The sequence below is a fragment of the Dendropsophus ebraccatus genome, chromosome 6 (assembly GCF_027789765.1).
Source record: "Dendropsophus ebraccatus isolate aDenEbr1 chromosome 6, aDenEbr1.pat, whole genome shotgun sequence".
NCBI lineage: Eukaryota > Metazoa > Chordata > Amphibia > Anura > Hylidae > Dendropsophus > Dendropsophus ebraccatus.
In genome coordinates this window covers 84959903-84971121 of record NC_091459.1, presented here as the reverse complement: position 1 = coordinate 84971121, position 11219 = coordinate 84959903, and positions in this window count along the sequence as shown.

The window sequence follows — 11219 nt, the reverse complement described above, 5'->3', positions numbered from 1 at the left end:
ATCCAGGCAAAAGACGGTAGAATTAAGAAATCAATTTTAATTTATTGAGTGGTAAACTGTAAAAAACGTAAAAGGCTTTAAAGGGTTTAAAAATACGTAAATTAGCTTTTAAGGCCGGGGACTATATCTCTAGTGCCCCCTATTGCTTGTTTTTTTTCTCCAGGGAGCAGTGCCTGGCCTACAAGACTGCCTATGCTATCTGGCATTCCTAACAAGGCGAACCAATATTCCTAGGGCTTGGTTCACACAGGTTAAAATCGGAACACAAAATACAGCAGTGAAATAGGTATACAATTGCTGTTTGTTTGTTTTATAATGTGTGCACTAATAAAAACTTTCTATAGATATTAGGCAATATTCACAAATTGTTGTAGGTGAAAAAACGGCAATAATTATTAAAAAAAAGTCTGTTTCTTTGAGTAAAAATCTTCTATTTATACCTTTTAAAGCTATGGAAATTTATTTACATTTTATTTTAGACTTTTTTATTTATTGTTTTATCTACTTTGACATCTATAGTTATTTTATTGATTTTAAACTTTTTCAAATTGGTCCTATTTCTATATGTATATACTGTAACAGAAATGATAAAACTCCATAGGGTATATTTTCATACATAGTTCCTTCATCCCTGCAGTTTTATTGGAATTACATTGATTATTGCTTTAGGCTATGTTCCCACTTAGGGGGGAATTTATCATTGAGTTTGTGAGTTTTTGTAATCATAAACTAGTCAATTTACTGATGTGTAGTGGCAAGCAGTAAGTTTATCATACTTTTGCACAGACTAGTCATTTTTCCAATTGATTTTACTGCTTGACGGGTGGACATAAAGTGCGTGTGATTCTTTGTGCGGGTGTTTTCATAAAATTTATTATCTCCATTTTCATTTTTTCCATAATATTTTATTATGTTTTATTTAGATGCTTTTTTTTTGGTCAAAGAAAGTAGCAGTGGATAACCCCTTTTAAATGGGCTGTTACAACAAAAGAGCTGCCTCTTGAAAAAGGAAAAAAAAAACACTTCCCTCCAGCTCCAACCTGGACATGATAGTTGATGCTTTAAAGTGAATGTATCTTCAGGTACATAACTTTTTTTTTTTTACATTACTTGGTCAGTGTTGGCACAAGCATCCTGGTGGCGCTGTTCTTTTTTCAAAATGCTGCCCGGTTCCCACGCTCAGTGCTGTTCTCTTGCTGTGCATCAGCCCGGCTCTATGCAATACAGGCAGGTCCAGTGCCCCCCAGTGTGACGTTATGTCCTTCCCTCTTTGATGCGCCTTCATTAGAATCAATGGAAGCGCATTACAGAGGGACAGCGATATCATCACAATGGGGGTCACCGTCCTGCTTCCAGTGCATAAATCCGGGTCGGTGCACGGGAAGAGAAGAGCACCAAGCATGGGAATCGGGCAGCATTTTGATAAAAGGACTGCACCATCGGGATCAGTAAAAAAAAAGTTATGTACCTAGTACCTGGCGCCAGGTACATAACCGGGTAACGTAAAAAAAAAAATAATAAAGTTATGTACCTGATGGTTCATTTGCTTTAATAACATATTTTACTAACACAATACATTGGGAAAATAATGCTGATTTATATATGTCTAATATACACCTTGGGATATATATTTATATATATATATATATCATCTTAATATAAAAATATCTAACCTGTGTCTAGCTTCTGTATATTATGCGAAGACCATGCACTTCTCCTGTCCCTGCAGGAAGGAACACATTTTTCTATATGCACCCAGCCATATCATATAAAACTCTTTAGAATTTAATCGTGTGACACCCACGCAATAATTCAATCTAATTGTGCAGTCAGGCTGTAAAGCTTCACTCTCTGTGATGTCTCACTCTGCTGGAAGAGAACGTTGTTAAACCGTCCTCACTGACATCTAATGTTGCAGGTTTTAAAAAATATTGTATAAAGACTGAGATTTATTTCCTGCGATGTTTCATTAATGGTTGTGGCAGGCAGCTGGCCTGAGGTTTGACACCCAATAAAATCCATGTCAGGAATATTAAAGATAGTGCAAAAGATAACTATGAATTTACATTCAAACGGGGCTTTGACAAAGCCATTGCAACAAGCACCTAATCAGGTCTCGAGACCTCGCCTGCCCTCTCTTTAAACCTGCGAGCTTGAAAAGAAGCTTTAAATTGGAAATTATTACACATTAAAACCTCAACATGGCTCGGATCGAAAGTGGATCGATATCTTGCCGAGCACAATAAATCAGCCTTCTGCTCTGCGGTTTCTGTTTGCTGAACATATTTAAATTTTCTTGTAACAAATTAATTCCAACATTTTCTCTTGATTGAATTAGGGCAAGTGTTGGAGCTGTCACAAGTATTTCGCTGCTTCAGGGAGACAAATTGCTCGTCTGGACATGGGTAACAAGCCAAAGTGTTGAGTCCCTGATAATCTTTCCACTAATTCTCCATTACAGCAAAATGAAGCCATAAATCACCATGACAGCTGATCGATGTAAACATTGTTTCCGTCATGATTGCCAGGGTTCCCTGTGGAGTTACTGTCCGCTTACAATTCGCTGAAATTACTCCCTGTACAGCCTCCCAGGAAACTACTGAAGCAAAGGAACCAAAGTCACTCGTGTCTGAAAAGTAACCATATCATTTCAGGAGATAGCTGTATTACAAGACACACAATATTCATCAGAATTCCTTATTTAGCTAAACATCTGGATAATCTTTAAAGCCGGCCAGTGTTTCCACTGTAATCATTCTGGTGCAAAAGTAAAATGACAGTTTAAGCCCAAGTGGTATGAAAAAAATAATAAAGGCTGATATGTTACAATGTCGACCCCAAGCACTGTCATTTTCCTCTAACTAACTAGTGGCAACTTGGATGAAATTACTTGACCCTTTATCGAGTTCCACTAATGTGTTCTAAAAAAGAAATTAAACCACCCCATGGCTGTGCCCTATGGCAGATTCCTGTGCGCATTTAATTCAAGAAAGAGATGCATTAAACAGTCGGGCATTGAACTAATTCCCACACAGATCTTGTTGTGCAGGTAATCTGTCTGCATAATGCAGCCGCTGTTCAGGCCTCACATAAAACATTTGAGTTTGCTAAGTGAAACAATTTGACATTTCCAGGTGGTGCTGAATACAAGAAATTAGGAACCGAGGAGATGACAGGGCCCAGACAGGTTTTGAAAAATGACAACTAATATCTTCAGAGTCACCTTTCAGTACATGAGTTATAAAGTTTTTTTTATTCTCCTGTGAAGGAAATAAGATGGTGTACCGTGGCAGTCTAAATATGGATATGAGAAAGAAATCATTGCTAGCATATTAAACACACATACACGCATAAAATAGGTTAGTCAAGAACAAAGGGAAAACTATAGGCGCACAAGAATATATGCAGAATAAATGTATGTGTTGTATGTGCATATAAATACTATACAATGTGTGTGCATATACAGTATATATATATATATATATATATATATATATATATATATATATATACATATATATATACATATATATATTTTATTTCTAACGTACATCAATCAGGAAAAACATAACATAAAGAAAAAAACTATTATGTGCTATTTACATGCAGTTTTTGGATTTTTAGGTCATATGGTCTTTACAGGTAAAGCACAGGTAAACAAAGGAAGAACGTGTTGTAGAAGAAGACCGATGATTTCTAAAAGCCGGCAGCCTGCATGGGGAGGGGGAAACTGATTACAAGTAACAACTTAACTCTCCTCATGCCTGTGGTCAGTGGCTGCGGGCTCCCTGGGCTCTGGGATCTCCGGGGTGTCCACAATCGGACTGAGGGACTGGCCACTCAGCCAGTCAGTGATTGGCTGAGTGGCCAGTCCATCAGCCTACACAGGCCTTTTCCCCCAAGTCGTGACATCATTACAACTCAGGGAGAAATTACGCGGGAAAGGTAAGTTCTGACTAATAATTAATTCGCACCCACATACACACACACACCACGCAGGCTGCCGGCTTTTAGAAATCGCCAGACTTCTCCTTTAAAAACATTTTCCCATTTAAGGCTATGTTCACACTACATATGAGACCGGGTCACGGAACGGCTGGTCTCTGCCCGGATCATTCCGGCCGGTACTTAAGTGCTGATGATCCGTCCGGCCGCGGAATTCTGATGCCGGCCCATCAGCATGGGCCCGCATCAGAGCTTCCCATAGCACACAGTGAAGCGAGCGGCCGGAGCCGCTTGCTTCACTGTGTGAACTGACAGGTCTTTCTGTGGCCGGAATTCATTGAATTCCGGCCGCAGAAAACTGACATGTAGGTTTTTTGCGGTCCCGCATGGGCTCCCGGCCGGAATCCCATTCAACAATAGGCATTGTTCCACCCCGCAAAACTACAGCCGTAGTTCTGCGGAAAGAACTACGGCCGTAGTTGTAAGTTGTGTGAACATAGCCTAAAAGTTTTGTGGCCGAAAACCACACCACAAACTTATGTTGATTCATTGCTGTCATAGACAGTATTATACCTTTTAGCTGTGCTTGTCAGAAGTTTTTGTACCAAATAAATAGCCCATATGTATAAATATACATGTGTTATTAGGCCTTGGGGGAATTTATCAAGGCATGTAAGCCAGTTCTGTAGCAAAGTAAAGTCACACATTTTTTTTAAAGATCTGTTTAGAACCAGTGTTGTGTTGCTATTGTTTGAAGGGAAATTATCAGCAGGTTAGAAAATTTGGGTGGTGCTTAGCAACATTCTAATAATATAAGTTAGGAGGGCAAGACTGGCTTGGGCGGATTGGTGGACTGAGGGCAGTAGCCCCGCAACCAGTGCACCAAAACACTTAATTAGCATATTAAATAAATTGCCTATATCACAAAAACAGTGGTGAGGATGAAGGTAAAAAACTTACCTTCATCCTCGGTGCTCTGTGCCCTAAAGGGGCATATCAGTAGGTTAAATGTTAGTGTGCAGGACTTAACAGTAGGGGTGTGGTCTCCCACAGTGTGGGAAATTCTGCCCAACCATTTTCAAGGTGTTTTGGAAGTCCTTTAAAGAAGGCTATGGGTTAGAATAAAAAAGACACTGACCCCCAAAACAGTACAAGGATGAAAACAAATGCTGTTTATGAATGTAGACTTTTAGGGGCACATTTATCAAAGTTGCTCCCCTGGCATATGCCATGTAAAAGGCGAAGATTCTTACATTCTTATCTTCTACATGGCATGCGCCAGCCGTAACCGCCCATTCACTTGATGGACGGGAAGGGGGGAGCGCAAGTTGAGGAGGAGGCATGGCGTAATCATGGCAGATATCTACACTTGCGTACACTGGTACATAATGGCGCCACTAGGGGATTCAGAGAGGGGTCACGGTGTGATAACCACCAGGGAACACATGTGGAGTTGGCCTACTGGTTTTATTGTAAGTTCGGCCAGTCATGTTATTTGTCATGACACCAGTGTTAGTCAAGCACACAGGTGTGATGTTAGTGCCTGCTTTTTGTATATGGCCGGCTTGTATTCCCCAAAATGGTTGGTAACCTTCTGGGTTGTTATGGGTCCCCTGGGCTCTCTTTACGGTAACCTGGAGTGGCAACTGACCCACCCAGATTGTTGGCACCACCACCAACAGATGAGGGAAAAATAACCCAAGGTGTGCAGTGGTGTGTGTGTATAGGTGCATACAGAGACAGGCAGAGCCCCGTGCATTTGGTAGAAAAATAGAATAACTTTACAATAGAACTTTTGCAGGTTAACAGTACACATTTTACAGACAATAATAATCTTGATACACACTTGAGTGCTTGACCTAGTGTTTGAGGTAGGTGCTTGAGAAGGGTAAAAGTAGTAGTAGTGCTTGTAGAAGGTAAAGAGAAGAGGAGAGGAGTCCAGAGGAGCCCTAAGCCCAGTGTAGCCCTGTACTGTACCGGAACCTTGGTAGATATCGTTGTAGTAAGTGAAGTAATGCTCATACTCACGTTTAGACTATGTCTGACAGCCTTCTGCCCCCTAGTGTCATAGAACCTGTCCTAGGTGAGTAGTACGAGCCCCAGTCATGGTAACCTGGGTGTAGCGAGGTGTCCGAGACTTCCGAGTTACCTGAATTGGGCAGTAGGATACTTAGACCTTCTTTACGGTTGCTTTGTCTTACTGGGATCAGCTCATATTGCTCAGGAGTCTGTCCTACACTTTGTAGACATGTTCCTGATGTGAGCTAGGGTGTTCCTTGGTGGCTACTCTCCCTTACTTGTGCTTACCACTGCATAGTGTAAGTAGTAGTTGCTTGAGAAAAACTCTTGGTCTCTAGCTGCATCTGTTTACACTCAGTATCTGGTCTAAACTGAACTTGGTGTCCCTGACAGGGGTCCTGGCATAAGCCAGGCCCTGGCTTAACTACAGCAGGAACAGTTTTGTTTGTGTCTTCTCTCTCTGAGAATCTGACAAGAATTGAACTTCACTTCCTCCACCAGTAACTCCTCTTACAAGAAACTACAGGGCATTAGCCAACGCGGTCCAATCACTGTGTCAGCTAAGTAAGCACTTAAATGCTGCTGTCAAAACTGACAGTGGCAATTAAATGCTCTAGTAACATCATTCCTGGTTGTCTAGTGGACAGATCGTCCCCCACGCAATGTGATCGCAGAGGGGCGATCTGTGCTTTGGGCTGTGCCTCAGCAACACTATGAGACTGATCCCAACTCGACTATCATTTACTATGGGCTCCAGCAGCTGATAGTAATCAGGCACTGATTTCAGAGATCAATGCAGTACATATGTACCTTATTGATCGCTATGAAAGATCAGTGCAGTAATCATAGAAGTCCTCGAGGGACTACAAACTACTGTGTAAAAAAAGTTTTTTCATTACTAAAAAAAAAAAAAAAAAAAAAAAAACATATTAAAAGTTTAAATCACCGCCTTTTCCCATTTTATAAATATACATGTTTGACCTTGTTGGGTGTGAAATCGCCGAAATAATAACATGCATTCCTGAGCTGACACAGTAAACAACGTAAACACAAAAAATGCCAAAGTGCAAAGTTTGACAAATTTTTATCACATCAAATCCGGAAAAATAAAAAGTGATCAAAAAGTTGCATATACGCAAGGAAGCTACCTTTAGAAAGTACAGATCATGGCACAAAAAATGATGCTTCAAATAGCCCCATAAACCCAAAAATTAAAAAGCATTATAAGGATGGTAATAGAGCACATTTAGTTTTTTCCAAAGGTTTTAATTTTTTAAAAGCAGTCGAATAAAATAAAAGTTCTACAAGTTGCCTATCATTGTAATTGTACTGATTTGAGAAACATAACATGTTAAGATACCAAGTCAATTTTACAATAGGGTGAATGGCATAAAAACGAAAGCCTCCCCAAAATAAAATAAAAAATGTTTGTTTGTTTTTAATTTCACTACGCAAATATTTTGGTTTTGGTCTGTAGTTGCAAAGTACAATTGGTGTTGCAAAAAATAAGGTCTCTAGTCGGTCTGTAGGTAAAAAAAAAATGCACGCAACTATGGCCTTTTAAAAATAAAGAGAAAAAAGGAAAAGTGCAAAAACAAAAATTGGCCACATCCTTAGAGGCTTAAAAACAATTTTTAATTTATTTTTTCTTTTCACTTTTTAGGTCTCCTTAGATGACTATTACATGCAATCATGAGATTGCATACGCTCGTCAATGCTCTACCATAGAATAGCATAAATCAGTGTTATCGGCGATCTTCATATAGAGACAGCCTGAGGCAGACCCTATGTGAAAATCCCCAAACTGACTGCATAGAGGAAAGCATTAGACCTCTGGCAGTCGGGGAAATTATCTGTGACTTTGTGACTGCGGTGGTCCCGGTTGGACAGTGGCATGACCGCAACTCCTGTCACTGACAGTTACATGATCACGACATTGAAACGGTTAATGGTGGATGGCCACACGATCTTCATTAAGGGCCGAGGATCCACCCTCTATAAAGCAAGTTCAGCTCCTGAGCTCACTTCATAGTTCCACACCCCAGGAGGGTGTACATTTATGGCAATTTGCCTTGAAGCCCAGCCTAAGGAGCATAAATGTATGCTTTGGTCATTAAGGGGTTAAAGGGGTTGTGTCTAAACTGATGCATTATGTCATACAAAATATCTTTCAAATTTACAAGCATTTCTTAAATGGAATCATTTGAAAGATATAGATTCACTAATCCCCCATGTGCCTTTGTTTGATAACCTTTTGCCCCCGTTACAGCCAGCATCCACTAGGTTGGGTCACTAATGTTCAGTTCAGTTGCAGTCTCCTGATCTGTCCCACTAGTACTGGCAGCTGATTTTAACTTCATATGCAAGAAAGGGGGATTGTGGGAAAGTGTCTGTGCTGTTGCATGGCAACTGGAGGGTCACAATTCAGAGAGGAAACAAGGAAGTGATCAGACACATGAGAATAAAAAAAGTATAGTGATTTAAGCTACTTTACTAAAAAAGAAAAACACAGCACATTTGTACGTGCATTCATGTCCTACACATCTGATTTTACCAACTTCGCTTTGTAGGACAATTAATTTAAGCCGTCTGCACAGAGACATGCTGCATAGTAGTCCCAAATGTGTAATGATAGTGAAGAGACTGCTGAGAAGTTTTCTTCGCAAAAAAAATTTGGGGGCTCCTGCTGCACATGGGCCTCAGGGTACATTAGGCAGATTTAGACTGGAAGGGACACTGAAATCCAACCCCCAGAATGCCCCCCCATCCTCAGAGTTAGTGGGAAGATCGTTTGGGAACTGATCTTCCCACTGCTGGATAAAGGTTCCCACCTGTACAGGGATAACTTTTATACCAGCATTCCCTTCTTCCGGTCCCACGCTGTCCGAGCTACTGTAGCTTGTGGCACGATCCGCAAAAATCAGAAGCAGTAATTAGAGCCCTAATATTTGGCAGCCATGGAGTGGACCCAGCGCTTCTGGATATGAGGGACCCCGTATCACACCAGGAAAAAAAAATTCCAGGTGACGTCCCCCACACTGAAAAAAGGGAGATCCCAGAAGAAGTGCAGAGTGTGCCGTAAAAGGGGGATTAGAAAGGACACCATTTACCAGTGTGACACCTGTCCTGATCACCCCTCTGCATAAAGGATTGCTTCAAGGCGTACCACACATCATTGGGGTTCTACATTTTCTAAATTCTGTCCCTTATTCCTATTTCAGTTGTCCCGTTGATCCAGGGATTGTTCTGGTTGCCATTTTGGAGTCGGGAAGGAATTTTTTCACTGTGATGAGGCTACTGTCGTCTGCCTCACAGAGGTTTTTTTTTGCCTTCCTCTGGATCAACACATGTTGAATTTGATGGACTCTTGTCCTTTTCAACCTTATAAACTATTAATTGGCATAATAACCCAAAATAAATTAAAAATTGTCCCTTTTCCCCAACTAAATAGGCATGGCCCCCCATTCCCATTAGAAGCTTGCCATGTTGTATTTACAAAGCCCCTGTGCTGCCAGGACAGTGGAAACCCCCCACAAGTGACCCCATTCTGGAAACTACACCCCATAAGGAATCTAACAACGGGTGCAGGGGGGATATGGCCCGTCACCAGTGGGGTTGATATGCTCACTGCACCCCTGGTTAGATTCCTTGAGGGGTGTAGTTTCCAGAATGGTGTCACTTTTGGGGGTTTCCACTGTCCTGGCAGCACAGGGGCTTTGTAAATGAGACATGGCCTCCATCCTTCCTTCCAGCCTCTAAATCAGGGGTCCCCAAACTACGGCCCGTGGGCCGCATGCGTCCCCCCCCCCCCCCCGAGGTTATTTATCCTGCCCTTCGCCGCACTTCCACACCACTGCCATTGTTATCCCCGGGCGAGCCGGGCCCCTTGCACTTTCGCAATCCCTCTGGTTAGTCGCCGGAGGGATCCCCCAGCAGGTGCAGCAACGTCATCACTGCCCCTGGTGGAGGATCCCTCAGAGGTCGTTTCCAGGTTACATCCGGGGCGGGGGGTCGGTGGTCCATGCGGCGCCGAGGAGGCAGGCGGCAGGGCAGACATCATCTCACACTGCTCCGGGATCTGCGGTCCGGGGGGAGATGTGCAACGGACCGCAGATCCCGAAGCAGTGTGAGATGTCTGCCCTGCCGTCTGCCTCCTCGGCGCCGCACGGACCACCGCCCCCCCACCCCGGATGTAACCTGGAAATGATCTCTGAGGGATCCTCCTGCAGGGGCAGTGATGACGTTGCTGCAGCTGCTGGGGGATCCCTCCGGCGACTGACTGGCTGAAGAGGAGAGAAGATGAAGACAGTATTAGGTGAGTATAATTTTTTTTTTTATGTAGCAATGCAGTGGGACATTATAACTATATGGGGGACATTGCAGGGGGACAATATAACTATATGGGGGACATTGCAGGGGGACAATATATATGGGGGACATTGCAGGGGGACAATATATATGGGGGACATTGCAGGGGGATAATATAACTATATGGGTGACATTGCAGGGGGACAGTATAACTATATGGGGGACATTGCAGGGGGGACAATATATGGGGACATTGCAGGGGGACAATATAACTATATGGGGGACATTGCAGGGGGACAATTTTACTATATGGGGGACATTGCAGGAGGACAATATAACTATATGGGGACATTTCAGGGGAACAATACAACTATATGGGGGACATTGCAGGGGGACAATATATATGGGGGACATTGCAGGGGAACAATATAACTATATAGGTACAATGCAGGGGGACAATATAAGTATATGGGGACATTGCAGGGGGACAATATAACTATATGGGGGGCATTGCAGGGGGACAATATAACTATATGGGGGACATTGCAGGGGGACAATATAACTATATGGGGACATTGCAGGGGGACAATTTAACTATATGGGGGACATTGCAGGGGAACATTATTACTATATGGGGGACATTGCAGGGGGACATTATTACTATATGGGGTACATTGCAGGGGGACATTATTACTTTATAGAGAGCACAACAGGGAGCATTATTACTATATCAGGGACAATGCAGGGACACATTATTAGTATATGGAGGACAAGATTACTATATGGGGGCACAGCAGTGGATCCTACATACAGGGGGTAACCCACATATCGGCTTTAGTGCTGCTTGAGTGGGGGGAGTTGAAAGTGGGGTGAGGGGGCTGGTTGAGGGTGTGAAGGGGGAGTTAGGGAGGCTGGTTGAGGGTGTGAAGGGGGAGTAAGGTGCTGGT